General features: G+C 39.5%; 1 pseudogene; it reads left to right on the forward strand.

Moving 5' to 3' along the window:
* Positions 1–17737: 17737 nt before the first annotated feature.
* Positions 17738–18908, forward strand: LOC123891671 (annotated as a pseudogene).
* The last annotated feature ends 657 nt before the right edge of the window (positions 18909–19565 follow it).

Genomic DNA, 19565 nt, shown 5'->3' on the forward strand with positions numbered 1-19565 from the left:
TTTAATACGTTTTTCATACCTAAAACTTAAAGCCGGACAATTTATGAGTTAAAATGCGATTTTAACAACCATGAAAATATGTATTAATATGCGTCTATCTCATAATAATCGTCGTATTTGACTATTTACATATATTTAGAAAAGGGTCTTGCTAACTATGAAGCACGCACACCTCTATGATTAGGTGTGTCGTGGTGTCGGATACTCATATGATACTCATACGACACATATCGGATAGCTCAGACCGGTGTTTAAAAAAAACTCAATTTTTCTTTTACTTTGACACTCCTTCGATCGGTGTCCGACATTGTAAGACACTTGTACGACACATGTTGGACAATATCATATATAAATTCTCTTCCAACCCCCTGTGATTCTTTTTAACCCCCCGAAATTTTAATTTTTTCCTTGCAGAAAAATTTGGTACGCATAAACCGAATTTTTTCTTAGTGCAAATTTAGGAAAAAATCGGTAAACAGAACCCGAATTTTTTTCAAGGCAAAAAATATTCGGTAAACAGAAATCGAATTTTTTATATAGGGGCAAAAACTGAAATACAAGGGGTGAAAAAGAAACATGGGGGTTGGAAGAAAATGTATCTCAGACATGTCTACAAGTGTTAAAGATGTGTCGAAACAACAATATTGATCAATTAGGAATTGAGGACATTACATTTTGATTACAATATTTTTAGTTTTTTCGGTAGTAGATGGATAAATAAAGGTAAAATACTATCATATTTTGTTTTAGAACTTTTTTTAAGAAATAACTTGTTCAACTTAGATTTACATGTATATATTTTAATTCTCAATTTATATCTCTTATAAATATATAACGGTATTGGTGTCCTATATTTTTTATATTAGCGGTGTCGCGGTGTCTGTGTCAGAGTCTGTGCTTCATAGTTTGCTAACGAGTACCTTCAGGGCACTCTTTAAGGATTCCAATTAAAGAAACTATTTATTTTAAAAGTTAAACATTTCAATTTTCAATGCATTGACTTTAAGCTTTTTCATAAAATTTTCATGAAAAGTTACTATTTAAAGTCCTTAAAGAGTTCCCCGAGAGATTAGTCTATGCGATTGAAAATATAAAGTGACAATTTTTATGGGACAAAACTTTGTTACAAATGTGAAATTTAATATGTGACGAAAGGAGTTCATTTTTTTGTTATCAAATAGCCTAGTGACTCTAAATGTAGAGAAGTGGAAAATTTGGTGTTCTTACCCTAGCTCTTGCAATAATGTCCTTAGTAGCCTGAGTTGCACTTACGAAATTGTTGTTTATTTTCTTTACAAAAGAAAGACTATTAGATTGTCCCATTTTATTTTATTACTTTCTCTGTTCCTTTTTAAGTGTCGTTTTAGAAGAATTATTTTGTTCTTATTTAATTGTTGTTTTGATAGTTTAAAGTTATAATTTGTCAATTATACTCATATTCTCTCAATAACTCCTACTTCACATTTTTCATAAAATTAATTCATTTGTTCTCAATAACTACATTTTTTTTTTCAAAATAAGGGTAGAATACGAAGAAGAAAAAAAACTCCAACAACCCGCTATCTTGGTTGGACAGTTTATGTTAAAACGACACTTAAAAATGAACATAGTGAGTAATATGTTTTCCACTTTATATTGAGTCCTTAGTTTTTAATGTAATGCATTCAATTCCATTTGTAGGAAAAAAAGTATTAACATCTTTACTCTCTCTGTCTCACAATATTATTTGACTATATCACATAAACTAAGAAAATATGATAAATGATAGTCACTTCTAGAGTTTTGGTTAAATGTTGTTAAAATCATGCAACATCATGATTGCAGTACATATAAAAATTTCAAAGTTTAACGCTAACCTTAAACTTTCAAGTATAATCAATACTTATATGATACAAAGTGATATGTTACCTTTAAGGTCGATGTCTTCATTCCTCCTCCTCCTCCTCCTCAGGGAAAACACTTTTGATGGGAGCAATCATGGGCTAGTACTCACCAGATTGTGGCTGACATTTTCTGCACAATTCAGGACAACCGCCTATGTGCAATTCTCCAAGGGCGGTGTGTAACGACCCATTTTTCGTATTCGTATATTTTATTAAATGTTATTTTATTTATTAATTGGCTTTTATTATTTTAGCGAGCGACGAATAATTATTTAGCCGATCGTAAGTTATTAGGCGCGAGAACCTTTGTTTTGGGCTTATTAGGCGTGTGAGACATTGGGCCTAAGCCAATTGGGCTTGGTCCATGACTTTAGGGAATGGTATAGGTAGCAATATCAACCTTGAATAGTATCATAACTTCATTTCCTTGAGTGAGCTAGAGCTAGAGCAAAGCTAAGCTAGGGTTTGATCAAGAGAGAAAGCTTGAGCAAGAGAAGGCTTGGATCATCACCAAACTTAAGGTAAGAGATTAGAATTCATGATTCTTGAGTGGCAAGGAGAGGGGAGATTGTCTATGTCTCCATTCCCGAACTCTCCCACTCAATTTCTTTTAGACTTTGATTAAGCTTTTGTATGTGAGTATGATGTTCTTCATCATCACTTTGTATGTGTTAATCACTAGCTTGATTCCATGATAAATATGTATGTGTTGGGATCATTTTTATTAAGTTTATGAAAGTTACTTAAAACCCAAGAAATTGGCTTGATTTTGATTGTTAGAGGTATTTGGATGTTTGGAAGGGATGATTAATGTTCCTTGATACCATATATGTTTGGAATGGCTGTTTATAAGAATTTATAACATGTTTGGTTGAATTTTTGAGTTGATTTGAGGTTAAACCGCCTTATTGAAACTCAAGAACAGTTATTTTTCTGGTATAGTTCGCCAAGCGACCAGGAGTTCGCTGTAGCGAACAGGTTCGCTGAAGCTCGCCAATGCTCGCCATGAGCAGGTGACTTCCGGGTGTGGTTCGCGTAGGCTCGCTAAGCCTTCGCTCAGCGAATAGTTCGTTGAAGCTCGCCAATACTCGCCATGAGCAGGTGACTTCCTGGTGAGGTTCGCTATGTCTCGCTAAGGCTTCGCTTAGCGAGGGCCTCTGTGACAGCAATTCTTGTTGATGTTTGTAAGTGTGATTAGGCACTTGTAACATGGTTTAAGGGTATCCTTACATGATTGTTGATACATGTTGATACTGTTAATGCTTATTGTTAATCGTTATATGATTGTTATACGTGTATGCAATAAGTTGTAGCTTAAAGTGAGCAATGTTAGGTTTTGGCATTAATTTGCAATGTTAAGTGAATGTGTTAGGATTGTGTTCCCGCATTCATAAAAGTGTAGCTTCGAGCTAGAGAATATCATATGGTTGATATGTGTATGCATACATGCATTCATGATTGTATGTGAACATTGGAAACTTGGGTTCCAATAACGAAAATGGATTATGTGTCCATAATGAAGCCGAGGATCGGATTAGATGAATCCATGAGTCCGGAGTTGCTATCCAACAGGATATAAAACTGTGTTGGCTTATCCAAGGGAGATAAGATGGTTCGGTAAGTTCCGACATATCCAGCATGATATAAAACTGTTCTTGGTCCACCGTTGGTGAGACACTTTGGTACCACATGCATTTAGTTATGTCTAGGGATGGCATGACAGTGAATTAATTGGCATTAGATACCTTAGGGTAAATGCGCATATATTTGATAAATGGTATGTGACATTATCTGGTTGAATTGTGTTGAACCTTATTAATTGATAATTGTTTAGTACGATGTTTTGGCGTGAGTTAGAATATGCATGATGTAGTTCGAAAGTGTAAGACCTTTCTTATACTCGTATGATATGCGATTATGTTTTTCTAACTCTCTGCTTTGTGTTATTTGCTGGACCTTTGGGGGTTCAGATATTCAGGCTGAGGACTGTGCCGACGTTTAGACTGTTGTTCTAGCTGGGCGTTGAAATACCTTTTGGTGAGGAGACTTAGCATAGATTACTCCTCTTAGTACTAGCTTTTGATTAGAGTTTGTAAATAGTAAATGCTCTGGTAATGTAACATCGAGTCGGGGATTACGCTTGGATTTCATCGTATATCGGTGTTACCTTTTTGATATGCTAGTTCTTGTATAAGTGACATCCTTAGGGATGAATATGGCTTATGTATATATATATATGTATATATATGCATGCTTGACAAGATTGAATCCGCTGTTGCTTTTCATGTTAAAATTCATGACGCTCTGTGTTTATGCATGTGTTTTAATTACCGCGTGGCACTCTGCCTTTACACTTGTTGAAAAGTTTTTAAAATTACGTTTTTAAGGGTAGTATGGGTTAGGGTGTTACAATAGTGGTATCAGAGCAGGTCGGTTCGTGTGAACCAATTAGGACTTTTCTTTTCCCCGTATGAGCATGTGTAGGGAACACTGTTAGTACTTTCTAACGTCTAGTTGTGATTCGTTCAGGAATCATGGCTGCTGCGAGAACGAATGCTCAGATTGCGGAAGCTTTGGCCGCACTCACCAACATTGTGGTTAGAGATCATCAACCTAGAAGAGAGGTAGAGATGAGGTTGGAAAGGTTCATGAAGCAGAAGCCGCCAACATTTACCGGAGGTTACAACCCGGATGGAGCTCACAAGTGGCTGGAGGAACTTGAAATAATCTTTGAAGCAATGGATTGTTCCGAGGAAGGGAAGACAACCCTTGGAACATATGTGTTGCGTGAGGAAGCGAACGTGTGGTGGAAGAACGCCAAGTTGAGGCTAGGACCCGGTGGTATGGCTATACCATGGGCAATGTTTAAAAGAGAATTTTTGGTTAAGTATTTTCCTGTGGATGTGAAGAACAAGAAGGTGGTGGAATTCATGGAACTGAAACAGGGGAATATGACGGTAGCTGACTATGCCGTCAAGTTTGAGACTTTGTGTGCGTTTAGTCCGCATTACAACACTTTGGAAGCGGAGAACGACAAGTGTGTGAAGTTTGAAAGTGGTCTACGTCCAGACATTAAGCATATGATTGGATTTTCACAGATAAGGGATTTTGCGACCCTTGTGAACAAGAGTAGGATTTGTGATGAGGATGGTAGAGCTAAGGTGAACTACTACAAAGCTGTGAATGACCGAAAAGGGAAAGGACAAGAGCGCGGAAAACCTTATGACAACCGCGGTAAAGGGAATACAAGTGGTGGTAAGAAGCCGGTGAATGGGAATTGTTACAACTGTGGAGAACGGGGTCATATGTCTTATGATTGCCCAAAGAGAGGGGATAGGTGTAAGAATTGTGGAAAGCTGGGCCACAAGACCGAGGTTTGTAGAGGAAAAGTGGTGTGTTTCAACTGTGGAGATGAAGGCCACAAGAGTCTGACTTGTAAGAAGCCCAAGAAGGTGATGGGCAAGGTGTTTGCTTTGAGTGGAGAGGATGCTAGCCTTGAGGACAATCTCATTAGAGGTACGTGTTTCATCTATAACACTCCTTTAATTGCGATTATAGATACGGGAGCGACGCATTCTTTTATTTCTTTGGATTGTGCGAAGCGTCTTAGTATTCCTTTAACGGATATGATGGGTAGGATGGAAATAGAAACTCCTGCTAATGGTTCAGTGATTACTCGACAAGTATGTCGTAACTGCCCCGTAACCATTTTTGATAGGCACTTTGGAATGGATTTAGTGTGTATTCCACTTAGTGGTATGGATGTAATTTTTGGTATGAATTGGTTAATCTTCAACCGAATTCATATCAACTGTCGTGAGAAGGCCGTTGTTTTTCCGAAGCCGGAGGAGAACTTGCATTTGATGAGCGGGAAGGAAGTATCGGAAGCGTTGAAAGAACATGCCGAGATGTTCATGATGTTTGCATCATTGAAACTCGAAGGAGGAGTTAAGATAGAAGAGTTACCGATCGTTTGTGAATTCCCAGATGTGTTTCCGGATGATATATCTGACGTGCCTCCAAAGCGAGAGGTAGAGTTTTCTATCGACCTAGTACCTGGAACTAGCCCGATATCGATGGCGCCGTATCGAATGTCAGCGTCAGAGTTGAATGAGTTGAAGAAGCAACTTGAAGAGCTGCTTGAGAAGAGGTTTGTTCGACCGAGTGTTTCGCCATGGGGAGCGCCGGTATTGCTTGTGAAGAAGAAAGATGGAAGCATGAGATTATGTATAGACTATCGTCAGTTGAACAAAGTGACGATCAAGAATAAATATCCACTTCCGAGGATAGATGATTTGATGGATCAACTAGTTGGAGCTTGTGTGTTTAGTAAGATCGATTTGAGATCTGGATACCATCAGATTAGAGTGAAGACGGAAGACATACCTAAGACTGCATTTAGGACGAGGTATGGGCACTACGAGTATTCAGTTATGCCGTTTGGTGTGACCAATGCACCTGGAGTTTTCATGGAGTATATGAACAGAATTTTCCATTCATTTTTGGATAGATTCGTGGTGGTGTTCATCGACGACATTTTGATTTACTCAAAATCCGAGGAAGAGCACGAAGAGCACTTGAGAATTGTTTTGCAAGTCTTGAAGGAGAAGAAGTTGTATGCCAAGTTGTCGAAGTGTGAGTTTTGGATGAAAGAGGTGAGTTTCCTAGGGCATATAATTTCAAGTGGAGGAATCGCGGTAGATCCTGCGAAGGTTGACGCTGTGTCACAGTGGGGCACGCCGGAATCTGTTTCAGAGATTAGAAGTTTCCTTGGTTTAGCCGGTTATTATAGAAGATTCATCGAAGGTTTTTTGAAGTTGGCTTTACCATTAACCAAGTTGACGAGGAAAGATCAAGCGTTTGTTTGGGACGGTAATTGTGAGGAGAGCTTCCAAGAGCTCAAGAGAAGATTGACTACTGCACCCGTGTTGATTTTACCTGATGCCAAAGAGTCGTTCGTCGTGTATTGCGATGCTTCGAAGTTAGGACTTGGCGGAGTGCTTATGCAAGGGGGTAATGTGGTAGCATATGCTTCAAGGCAACTGAAGGTTCACGAGAGGAACTATCCAACGCATGATTTGGAGTTAGCCGCAGTGGTGTTTGCTTTGAAAGTGTGGAGACACTACTTGTATGGATCGAGGTTTGAAGTGTTTAGTGATCACAAGAGTCTGAAGTACTTATTCGACCAGAAGGAGTTGAATATGAGGCAACGAAGATGGCTCGAATTCTTAAAGGACTACGATTTTGAATTGAGTTATCACCCCGGAAAAGCCAATGTAGTGGCCGATGCATTAAGTAGGAAAACTTTGCATATGTCATCATTGATGGTGAAAGAGTTAGAGTTGATTGAAGAATTCCGAGATTTGAGTCTTGTGTGTGAGGTTACTTCTTCAAGTGTGAAGCTTGGAATGTTAAGATTGACGAATCCTTTTCTCGAAGATATTAAAGAACGTCAGAAATCGGATGAGAAATTGATGGAGAAGATGGTACTCATCAATGAAGGCAAGGAGACCAATATCAAGATTGACGAGAGTGGAGTCATGAGATTTCACGGAAGAGTTTGTGTACCGGATGTACCCGAATTAAAAAGAATGATCATGGAAGAAGGTCACAGGAGTGGTTTGAGTATTCATCCTGGAGTAACCAAGATGTATCAGGATTTGAGGAAGTTATTTTGGTGGCCGGGAATGAAGAGGCAAATTTCTGAATTTGTTTATTCCTGCTTAACTTGTCAGAAATCGAAGATTGAGCATCAGAAGCCGTTTGGTTTGTTGCAACCAATGTTTATACCCGAATGGAAATGGGATAGCATTGCAATGGATTTTGTGGGAGGTTTGCCGAAGACCAAGAAAGGTAACGAGGTGATTTGGGTAGTGGTAGATCGTCTGACGAAGTGTGCTCACTTCATTGCTATCAGGAAAGGTACTTTGGTGCCTAAGTTGGCCGAGATTTATGTGGAGCAGATTGTGAAGCTACATGGTATTCCAACAAGTATTATTTCGGATAGAGATCCGAGACTTACTTCTAGATTTTGGGAAAGCTTGCAAGAAGCTTTAGGAACGAAGTTGAGGTTGAGTTCAGCGTATCATCCTCAGACAGATGGTCAGTCGGAGAGGACGATACAATCCTTAGAGGATTTGTTGAGAGCTTGTGTTTTGGAGCAAAACGTGAATTGGGATTCTTGTTTGCCGTTAGTAGAGTTTACATACAACAACAGTTACCATTCTAGTATCGGAATGACACCGTTTGAGGCTTTGTATGGGAGAAGGTGTAGGACACCTCTGTGTTGGTATGAAACAGGAGAAGGTGCAATTCTTGGACCAGAGATTGTACAAGAAACAACAGAGAAGATTCAGATGATTCGTGAGAAGATGAAAGCGTCTCAGAGTCGACAGAAGAGTTATCATGATAAGAGGAGGAAGGACATTGAATTCCAAGAGGGGGATCATGTATTCCTACGAGTTACATCGACTACTGGAGTAGGACGTGCGTTGAAGTCAAGGAAGTTGACGTCGAGGTTTATTGGGCCGTTTGAGATTTTGAAGCGAGTTGGGAAAGTTGCGTATAGGATTGCATTGCCGCCATCATTGGCGAATTTGCACGATGTTTTTCATGTATCACAGTTGCGCAAGTATGTGTCTGATCCGACACATGTGATTGAATCGGACGATGTTCAAGTGAGGGATGACTTGACCATCGAGACTGTGCCTTTGAGAATCGAAGGAAGAGAAGTGAAGAGGTTGAGAAACAAAGAGATTGCATCCGTGAAAGTCGTGTGGGGAGGACCGGCTGGTGAGAATGCGACGTGGGAGTTGGAAAGCAAGATGAGAGATTCTTATCCCGATCTGTTTCTAGGTAATTTCGAGGGCGAAATTCTTTTAAGGGGGGTAGGATTGTAACGACCCATTTTTCGTATTCGTATATTTTATTAAATGTTATTTTATTTATTAATTGGCTTTTATTATTTTAGCGAGCGACGAATAATTATTTAGCCGATCGTAAGTTATTAGGCGCGAGAACCTTTGTTTTGGGCTTATTAGGCGTGTGAGACATTGGGCCTAAGCCAATTGGGCTTGGTCCATGACTTTAGGGAATGGTATAGGTAGCAATATCAACCTTGAATAGTATCATAACTTCATTTCCTTGAGTGAGCTAGAGCTAGAGCAAAGCTAAGCTAGGGTTTGATCAAGAGAGAAAGCTTGAGCAAGAGAAGGCTTGGATCATCACCAAACTTAAGGTAAGAGATTAGAATTCATGATTCTTGAGTGGCAAGGAGAGGGGAGATTGTCTATGTCTCCATTCCCGAACTCTCCCACTCAATTTCTTTTAGACTTTGATTAAGCTTTTGTATGTGAGTATGATGTTCTTCATCATCACTTTGTATGTGTTAATCACTAGCTTGATTCCATGATAAATATGTATGTGTTGGGATCATTTTTATTAAGTTTATGAAAGTTACTTAAAACCCAAGAAATTGGCTTGATTTTGATTGTTAGAGGTATTTGGATGTTTGGAAGGGATGATTAATGTTCCTTGATACCATATATGTTTGGAATGGCTGTTTATAAGAATTTATAACATGTTTGGTTGAATTTTTGAGTTGATTTGAGGTTAAACCGCCTTATTGAAACTCAAGAACAGTTATTTTTCTGGTATAGTTCGCTAAGCGACCAGGAGTTCGCTGTAGCGAACAGGTTCGCTGAAGCTCGCCAATGCTCGCCATGAGCAGGTGACTTCCGGGTGTGGTTCGCGTAGGCTCGCTAAGCCTTCGCTCAGCGAATAGTTCGTTGAAGCTCGCCAATACTCGCCATGAGCAGGTGACTTCCTGGTGAGGTTCGCTATGTCTCGCTAAGGCTTCGCTTAGCGAGGGCCTCTGTGACAGCAATTCATGTTGATGTTTGTAAGTGTGATTAGGCACTTGTAACATGGTTTAAGGGTATCCTTACATGATTGTTGATACATGTTGATACTGTTAATGCTTATTGTTAATCGTTATATGATTGTTATACGTGTATGCAATAAGTTGTAGCTTAAAGTGAGCAATGTTATGTTTTGGCATTAATTTGCAATGTTAAGTGAATGTGTTAGGATTGTGTTCCCGCATTCATAAAAGTGTAGCTTCGAGCTAGAGAATATCATATGGTTGATATGTGTATGCATACATGCATTCATGATTGTATGTGAACATTGGAAACTTGGGTTCCAATAACGAAAATGGATTATGTGTCCATAATGAAGCCGAGGATCGGATTAGATGAATCCATGAGTCCGGAGTTGCTATCCAACAGGATATAAAACTGTGTTGGCTTATCCAAGGGAGATAAGATGGTTCGGTAAGTTCCGACATATCCAGCATGATATAAAACTGTTCTTGGTCCACCGTTGGTGAGACACTTTGGTACCACATGCATTTAGTTATGTCTAGGGATGGCATGACAGTGAATTAATTGGCATTAGATACCTTAGGGTAAATGCGCATATATTTGATAAATGGTATGTGACATTATCTGGTTGAATTGTGTTGAACCTTATTAATTGATAATTGTTTAGTACGATGTTTTGGCGTGAGTTAGAATATGCATGATGTAGTTCGAAAGTGTAAGACCTTTCTTATACTCGTATGATATGCGATTATGTTTTTCTAACTCTCTGCTTTGTGTTATTTGCTGGACCTTTGGGGGTTCAGATATTCAGGCTGAGGACTGTGCCGACGTTTAGACTGCTGTTCTAGCTGGGCGTTGAAATACCTTTTGGTGAGGAGACTTAGCATAGATTACTCCTCTTAGTACTAGCTTTTGATTAGAGTTTGTAAATAGTAAATGCTCTGGTAATGTAACATCGAGTCGGGGATTACGCTTGGATTTCATCGTATATCGGTGTTACCTTTTTGATATGCTAGTTCTTGTATAAGTGACATCCTTAGGGATGAATATGGCTTATGTATATATATATATGTATATATATGCATGCTTGGCAAGATTGAATCCGCTGTTGCTTTTCATGTTAAAATTCATGACGCTCTGTGTTTATGCATGTGTTTTAATTACCGCGTGGCACTCTGCCTTTACACTTGTTGAAAAGTTTTTAAAATTACGTTTTTAAGGGTAGTATGGGTTAGGGTGTTACAATAGTGGTATCAGAGCAGGTCGGTTCGTGTGAACCAATTAGGACTTTTCTTTTCCCCGTATGAGCATGTGTAGGGAACACTGTTAGTACTTTCTAACGTCTAGTTGTGATTCGTTCAGGAATCATGGCTGCTGCGAGAACGAATGCTCAGATTGCGGAAGCTTTGGCCGCACTCACCAACATTGTGGTTAGAGATCATCAACCTGGAAGAGAGGTAGAGATGAGGTTGGAAAGGTTCATGAAGCAGAAGCCGCCAACATTTACCGGAGGTTACAACCCGGATGGAGCTCACAAGTGGCTGGAGGAACTTGAAATAATCTTTGAAGCAATGGATTGTTCCGAGGAAGGGAAGACAACCCTTGGAACATATGTGTTGCGTGAGGAAGCGAACGTGTGGTGGAAGAACGCCAAGTTGAGGCTAGGACCCGGTGGTATGGCTATACCATGGGCAATGTTTAAAAGAGAATTTTTGGTTAAGTATTTTCCTGTGGATGTGAAGAACAAGAAGGTGGTGGAATTCATGGAACTGAAACAGGGGAATATGACGGTAGCTGACTATGCCGTCAAGTTTGAGACTTTGTGTGCGTTTAGTCCGCATTACAACACTTTGGAAGCGGAGAACGACAAGTGTGTGAAGTTTGAAAGTGGTCTACGTCCAGACATTAAGCATATGATTGGATTTTCACAGATAAGGGATTTTGCGACCCTTGTGAACAAGAGTAGGATTTGTGATGAGGATGGTAGAGCTAAGGTGAACTACTACAAAGCTGTGAATGACCGAAAAGGGAAAGGACAAGAGCGCGGAAAACCTTATGACAACCGCGGTAAAGGGAATACAAGTGGTGGTAAGAAGCCGGTGAATGGGAATTGTTACAACTGTGGAGAACGGGGTCATATGTCTTATGATTGCCCAAAGAGAGGGGATAGGTGTAAGAATTGTGGAAAGCTGGGCCACAAGACCGAGGTTTGTAGAGGAAAAGTGGTGTGTTTCAACTGTGGAGATGAAGGCCACAAGAGTCTGACTTGTAAGAAGCCCAAGAAGGTGATGGGCAAGGTGTTTGCTTTGAGTGGAGAGGATGCTAGCCTTGAGGACAATCTCATTAGAGGTACGTGTTTCATCTATAACACTCCTTTAATTGCGATTATAGATACGGGAGCGACGCATTCTTTTATTTCTTTGGATTGTGCGAAGCGTCTTAGTATTCCTTTAACGGATATGATGGGTAGGATGGAAATAGAAACTCCTGCTAATGGTTCAGTGATTACTCGACAAGTATGTCGTAACTGCCCCGTAACCATTTTTGATAGGCACTTTGGAATGGATTTAGTGTGTATTCCACTTAGTGGTATGGATGTAATTTTTGGTATGAATTGGTTAATCTTCAACCGAATTCATATCAACTGTCGTGAGAAGGCCGTTGTTTTTCCGAAGCCGGAGGAGAACTTGCATTTGATGAGCGGGAAGGAAGTATCGGAAGCGTTGAAAGAACATGCCGAGATGTTCATGATGTTTGCATCATTGAAACTCGAAGGAGGAGTTAAGATAGAAGAGTTACCGATCGTTTGTGAATTCCCAGATGTGTTTCCGGATGATATATCTGACGTGCCTCCAAAGCGAGAGGTAGAGTTTTCTATCGACCTAGTACCTGGAACTAGCCCGATATCGATGGCGCCGTATCGAATGTCAGCGTCAGAGTTGAATGAGTTGAAGAAGCAACTTGAAGAGCTGCTTGAGAAGAGGTTTGTTCGACCGAGTGTTTCGCCATGGGGAGCGCCGGTATTGCTTGTGAAGAAGAAAGATGGAAGCATGAGATTATGTATAGACTATCGTCAGTTGAACAAAGTGACGATCAAGAATAAATATCCACTTCCGAGGATAGATGATTTGATGGATCAACTAGTTGGAGCTTGTGTGTTTAGTAAGATCGATTTGAGATCTGGATACCATCAGATTAGAGTGAAGACGGAAGACATACCTAAGACTGCATTTAGGACGAGGTATGGGCACTACGAGTATTCAGTTATGCCGTTTGGTGTGACCAATGCACCTGGAGTTTTCATGGAGTATATGAACAGAATTTTCCATTCATTTTTGGATAGATTCGTGGTGGTGTTCATCGACGACATTTTGATTTACTCAAAATCCGAGGAAGAGCACGAAGAGCACTTGAGAATTGTTTTGCAAGTCTTGAAGGAGAAGAAGTTGTATGCCAAGTTGTCGAAGTGTGAGTTTTGGATGAAAGAGGTGAGTTTCCTAGGGCATATAATTTCAAGTGGAGGAATCGCGGTAGATCCTGCGAAGGTTGACGCTGTGTCACAGTGGGGCACGCCGGAATCTGTTTCAGAGATTAGAAGTTTCCTTGGTTTAGCCGGTTATTATAGAAGATTCATCGAAGGTTTTTTGAAGTTGGCTTTACCGTTAACCAAGTTGACGAGGAAAGATCAAGCGTTTGTTTGGGACGGTAATTGTGAGGAGAGCTTCCAAGAGCTCAAGAGAAGATTGACTACTGCACCCGTGTTGATTTTACCTGATGCCAAAGAGTCGTTCGTCGTGTATTGCGATGCTTCGAAGTTAGGACTTGGCGGAGTGCTTATGCAAGGGGGTAATGTGGTAGCATATGCTTCAAGGCAACTGAAGGTTCACGAGAGGAACTATCCAACGCATGATTTGGAGTTAGCCGCAGTGGTGTTTGCTTTGAAAGTGTGGAGACACTACTTGTATGGATCGAGGTTTGAAGTGTTTAGTGATCACAAGAGTCTGAAGTACTTATTCGACCAGAAGGAGTTGAATATGAGGCAACGAAGATGGCTCGAATTCTTAAAGGACTACGATTTTGAATTGAGTTATCACCCCGGAAAAGCCAATGTAGTGGCCGATGCATTAAGTAGGAAAACTTTGCATATGTCATCATTGATGGTGAAAGAGTTAGAGTTGATTGAAGAATTCCGAGATTTGAGTCTTGTGTGTGAGGTTACTTCTTCAAGTGTGAAGCTTGGAATGTTAAGATTGACGAATCCTTTTCTCGAAGATATTAAAGAACGTCAGAAATCGGATGAGAAATTGATGGAGAAGATGGTACTCATCAATGAAGGCAAGGAGACCAATATCAAGATTGACGAGAGTGGAGTCATGAGATTTCACGGAAGAGTTTGTGTACCGGATGTACCCGAATTAAAAAGAATGATCATGGAAGAAGGTCACAGGAGTGGTTTGAGTATTCATCCTGGAGTAACCAAGATGTATCAGGATTTGAGGAAGTTATTTTGGTGGCCGGGAATGAAGAGGCAAATTTCTGAATTTGTTTATTCCTGCTTAACTTGTCAGAAATCGAAGATTGAGCATCAGAAGCCGTTTGGTTTGTTGCAACCAATGTTTATACCCGAATGGAAATGGGATAGCATTGCAATGGATTTTGTGGGAGGTTTGCCGAAGACCAAGAAAGGTAACGAGGTGATTTGGGTAGTGGTAGATCGTCTGACGAAGTGTGCTCACTTCATTGCTATCAGGAAAGGTACTTTGGTGCCTAAGTTGGCCGAGATTTATGTGGAGCAGATTGTGAAGCTACATGGTATTCCAACAAGTATTATTTCGGATAGAGATCCGAGACTTACTTCTAGATTTTGGGAAAGCTTGCAAGAAGCTTTAGGAACGAAGTTGAGGTTGAGTTCAGCGTATCATCCTCAGACAGATGGTCAGTCGGAGAGGACGATACAATCCTTAGAGGATTTGTTGAGAGCTTGTGTTTTGGAGCAAAACGTGAATTGGGATTCTTGTTTGCCGTTAGTAGAGTTTACATACAACAACAGTTACCATTCTAGTATCGGAATGACACCGTTTGAGGCTTTGTATGGGAGAAGGTGTAGGACACCTCTGTGTTGGTATGAAACAGGAGAAGGTGCAATTCTTGGACCAGAGATTGTACAAGAAACAACAGAGAAGATTCAGATGATTCGTGAGAAGATGAAAGCGTCTCAGAGTCGACAGAAGAGTTATCATGATAAGAGGAGGAAGGACATTGAATTCCAAGAGGGGGATCATGTATTCCTACGAGTTACATCGACTACTGGAGTAGGACGTGCGTTGAAGTCAAGGAAGTTGACGTCGAGGTTTATTGGGCCGTTTGAGATTTTGAAGCGAGTTGGGAAAGTTGCGTATAGGATTGCATTGCCGCCATCATTGGCGAATTTGCACGATGTTTTTCATGTATCACAGTTGCGCAAGTATGTGTCTGATCCGACACATGTGATTGAATCGGACGATGTTCAAGTGAGGGATGACTTGACCATCGAGACTGTGCCTTTGAGAATCGAAGGAAGAGAAGTGAAGAGGTTGAGAAACAAAGAGATTGCATCCGTGAAAGTCGTGTGGGGAGGACCGGCTGGTGAGAATGCGACGTGGGAGTTGGAAAGCAAGATGAGAGATTCTTATCCCGATCTGTTTCTAGGTAATTTCGAGGGCGAAATTCTTTTAAGGGGGGTAGGATTGTAACGACCCATTTTTCGTATTCGTATATTTTATTAAATGTTATTTTATTTATTAATTGGCTTTTATTATTTTAGCGAGCGACGAATAATTATTTAGCCGATCGTAAGTTATTAGGCGCGAGAACCTTTGTTTTGGGCTTATTAGGCGTGTGAGACATTGGGCCTAAGCCAATTGGGCTTGGTCCATGACTTTAGGGAATGGTATAGGTAGCAATATCAACCTTGAATAGTATCATAACTTCATTTCCTTGAGTGAGCTAGAGCTAGAGCAAAGCTAAGCTAGGGTTTGATCAAGAGAGAAAGCTTGAGCAAGAGAAGGCTTGGATCATCACCAAACTTAAGGTAAGAGATTAGAATTCATGATTCTTGAGTGGCAAGGAGAGGGGAGATTGTCTATGTCTCCATTCCCGAACTCTCCCACTCAATTTCTTTTAGACTTTGATTAAGCTTTTGTATGTGAGTATGATGTTCTTCATCATCACTTTGTATGTGTTAATCACTAGCTTGATTCCATGATAAATATGTATGTGTTGGGATCATTTTTATTAAGTTTATGAAAGTTACTTAAAACCCAAGAAATTGGCTTGATTTTGATTGTTAGAGGTATTTGGATGTTTGGAAGGGATGATTAATGTTCCTTGATACCATATATGTTTGGAATGGCTGTTTATAAGAATTTATAACATGTTTGGTTGAATTTTTGAGTTGATTTGAGGTTAAACCGCCTTATTGAAACTCAAGAACAGTTATTTTTCTGGTATAGTTCGCTAAGCGACCAGGAGTTCGCTGTAGCGAACAGGTTCGCTGAAGCTCGCCAATGCTCGCCATGAGCAGGTGACTTCCGGGTGTGGTTCGCGTAGGCTCGCTAAGCCTTCGCTCAGCGAATAGTTCGTTGAAGCTCGCCAATACTCGCCATGAGCAGGTGACTTCCTGGTGAGGTTCGCTATGTCTCGCTAAGGCTTCGCTTAGCGAGGGCCTCTGTGACAGCAATTCTTGTTGATGTTTGTAAGTGTGATTAGGCACTTGTAACATGGTTTAAGGGTATCCTTACATGATTGTTGATACATGTTGATACTGTTAATGCTTATTGTTAATCGTTATATGATTGTTATACGTGTATGCAATAAGTTGTAGCTTAAAGTGAGCAATGTTATGTTTTGGCATTAATTTGCAATGTTAAGTGAATGTGTTAGGATTGTGTTCCCGCATTCATAAAAGTGTAGCTTCGAGCTAGAGAATATCATATGGTTGATATGTGTATGCATACATGCATTCATGATTGTATGTGAACATTGGAAACTTGGGTTCCAATAACGAAAATGGATTATGTGTCCATAATGAAGCCGAGGATCGGATTAGATGAATCCATGAGTCCGGAGTTGCTATCCAACAGGATATAAAACTGTGTTGGCTTATCCAAGGGAGATAAGATGGTTCGGTAAGTTCCGACATATCCAGCATGATATAAAACTGTTCTTGGTCCACCGTTGGTGAGACACTTTGGTACCACATGCATTTAGTTATGTCTAGGGATGGCATGACAGTGAATTAATTGGCATTAGATACCTTAGGGTAAATGCGCATATATTTGATAAATGGTATGTGACATTATCTGGTTGAATTGTGTTGAACCTTATTAATTGATAATTGTTTAGTACGATGTTTTGGCGTGAGTTAGAATATGCATGATGTAGTTCGAAAGTGTAAGACCTTTCTTATACTCGTATGATATGCGATTATGTTTTTCTAACTCTCTGCTTTGTGTTATTTGCTGGACCTTTGGGGGTTCAGATATTCAGGCTGAGGACTGTGCCGACGTTTAGACTGCTGTTCTAGCTGGGTGTTGAAATACCTTTTGGTGAGGAGACTTAGCATAGATTACTCCTCTTAGTACTAGCTTTTGATTAGAGTTTGTAAATAGTAAATGCTCTGGTAATGTAACATCGAGTCGGGGATTACGCTTGGATTTCATCGTATATCGGTGTTACCTTTTTGATATGCTAGTTCTTGTATAAGTGACATCCTTAGGGATGAATATGGCTTATGTATATATATATATATGTATATATATGCATGCTTGGCAAGATTGAATCCGCTGTTGCTTTTCATGTTAAAATTCATGACGCTCTGTGTTTATGCATGTGTTTTAATTACCGCGTGGCACTCTGCCTTTACACTTGTTGAAAAGTTTTTAAAATTACGTTTTTAAGGGTAGTATGGGTTAGGGTGTTACACGGTGAGCCATGGAATCCAATCCTCACGGTGACAGTGATAAAAGTTTGTGTGTCATTCCCATTGTGGGAATCGGAGGATTGGGGAAGACCAGACTTGCAAAGTTGGTATTCAATGATAAGAGGATAGATGAAGTTTTCCAATTGAAAATTTGGGTGTGTGTTTCCAATCATTTTGATATTAGGCAAATTATTATCAAAATTATCAACTCTGCCTTCATTTCAGCTTCCGCCTCACCTCCACCTGGTGTTGCTATTCCTCACGAAGAAGTGGGGATGGCAAAAATATCCATACCCGTAAATATCCGCAGATAAAATCCGCCATGGATATGGGGCAGATAACTTAATGGATATCTACGGATGAAATAAATGGATATTTTAATTACCCAATACTTAATGGATATGGATACAAATTTAATGGTATTCATGCCCGCGGATATCCATACCCGCTAATAAATAAGAAAATACTTTAATATCCTTAGTTATTAAATATAAAAGAGGCTTTTATATTTCGCATAACTTTATGATGAATTTTATTTTAGTTAGAAATGTATCTATATTATTTTTTAAAGAGAAATATATGGATATTATATTAAGTTTTGGTAAAAAGAAGAAAAATGAATGTGGTGGTGACATTGTTGTAAATTGAAAGTGAAATGTATGAATATTAACCACTTTGATATTGAGCAACTACAAATTCGTCTAAGACATAAACTTGATGGTCAAAAGTTTATCCTCGTGCTAGATGATATATGGAATGATGATTGCTAGAAGTGGATTGAATTGGTTGATATGATCAAAGTTGGTGCAGGAGAAAGTAAAATCATAGTGACAACACGTAGCATCTCAATCGCTTCCATGATGGGTATTGTTCCTTCATATGTTTTGAAAGGTCTTTCACAAGAGAATTGTTTGTCTTTGTGAAATGTGCATTCAAGGATGGAGAAGAAAAAAAATATTCAAATCTAGTTGAGATCGGAAAAGAATTTGTGAAAAAATGTGCGGGAGTTCCGTTGACCGTCAAAACATTAGGAAGTTCCTATTCTCAAAATTTGATTTAAATAAATGGTTATTCATAGGAGACCATGAGATATAGAATTTAGAGCAGAAGAAAAATGATATTTTACCTGCATTAAAATTAAGCCTTGATGAAATGCCATCATATTTGAGGCAAATGCATTAAAAATCGTCTTTCTTTGTTTATTCAATCATTTTTTAAAACCGAAAAGGTACGAACTCACGTAAGCAAAATAAGCAATAAGAAGCAAAAAGTTATTCAAATTTAGCCGGCCAACCTGCGATCAATATATAATAATAACAATGATAATAACAACAATATATTATTGTGAAGTATGCAATGCAAAGGCCTACCGGCATATATATATATATGGGGGCTGCTAATTTAGACTCAGTTGGGTCTAAATTAGCAAGATGCACCTTTTGAGTTGGACAAAAATACCCTTTCTTTTTATAAAAAAAAAAAAAAACATATTGGCGCTGATCCAGTGTCGCGCGCCTACCGCAGGACCACCGTTACAGACCGTTGATTTCCATCAGACGGCCAAGAGATGATCTCATCATGGCTGTCGGATCAATCAGACAGTCTAGATCATCCAGCTCCATGATAAGCCAGCGCGTGCACCACACTAGATCTGCGCCTGGAGAGAGAAAATTTTATTTTAAAAAAGCAGGACACGTGTCAACTGCTGGGTGGTTGGCGTGTTTTTTTTCATTTAATACTTTAAACTCAATTATTTCGTTGTAAATTAATTTTTTATTTTTTTATTTTTATACCAAAATTCATAATTTTTTTTTGTCTACAAATAGAGACTTGGTTCGT

Source organism: Trifolium pratense, linkage group LG6 (assembly GCF_020283565.1).
Source record: "Trifolium pratense cultivar HEN17-A07 linkage group LG6, ARS_RC_1.1, whole genome shotgun sequence".
Taxonomy (NCBI): Eukaryota; Viridiplantae; Streptophyta; class Magnoliopsida; order Fabales; family Fabaceae; genus Trifolium; species Trifolium pratense.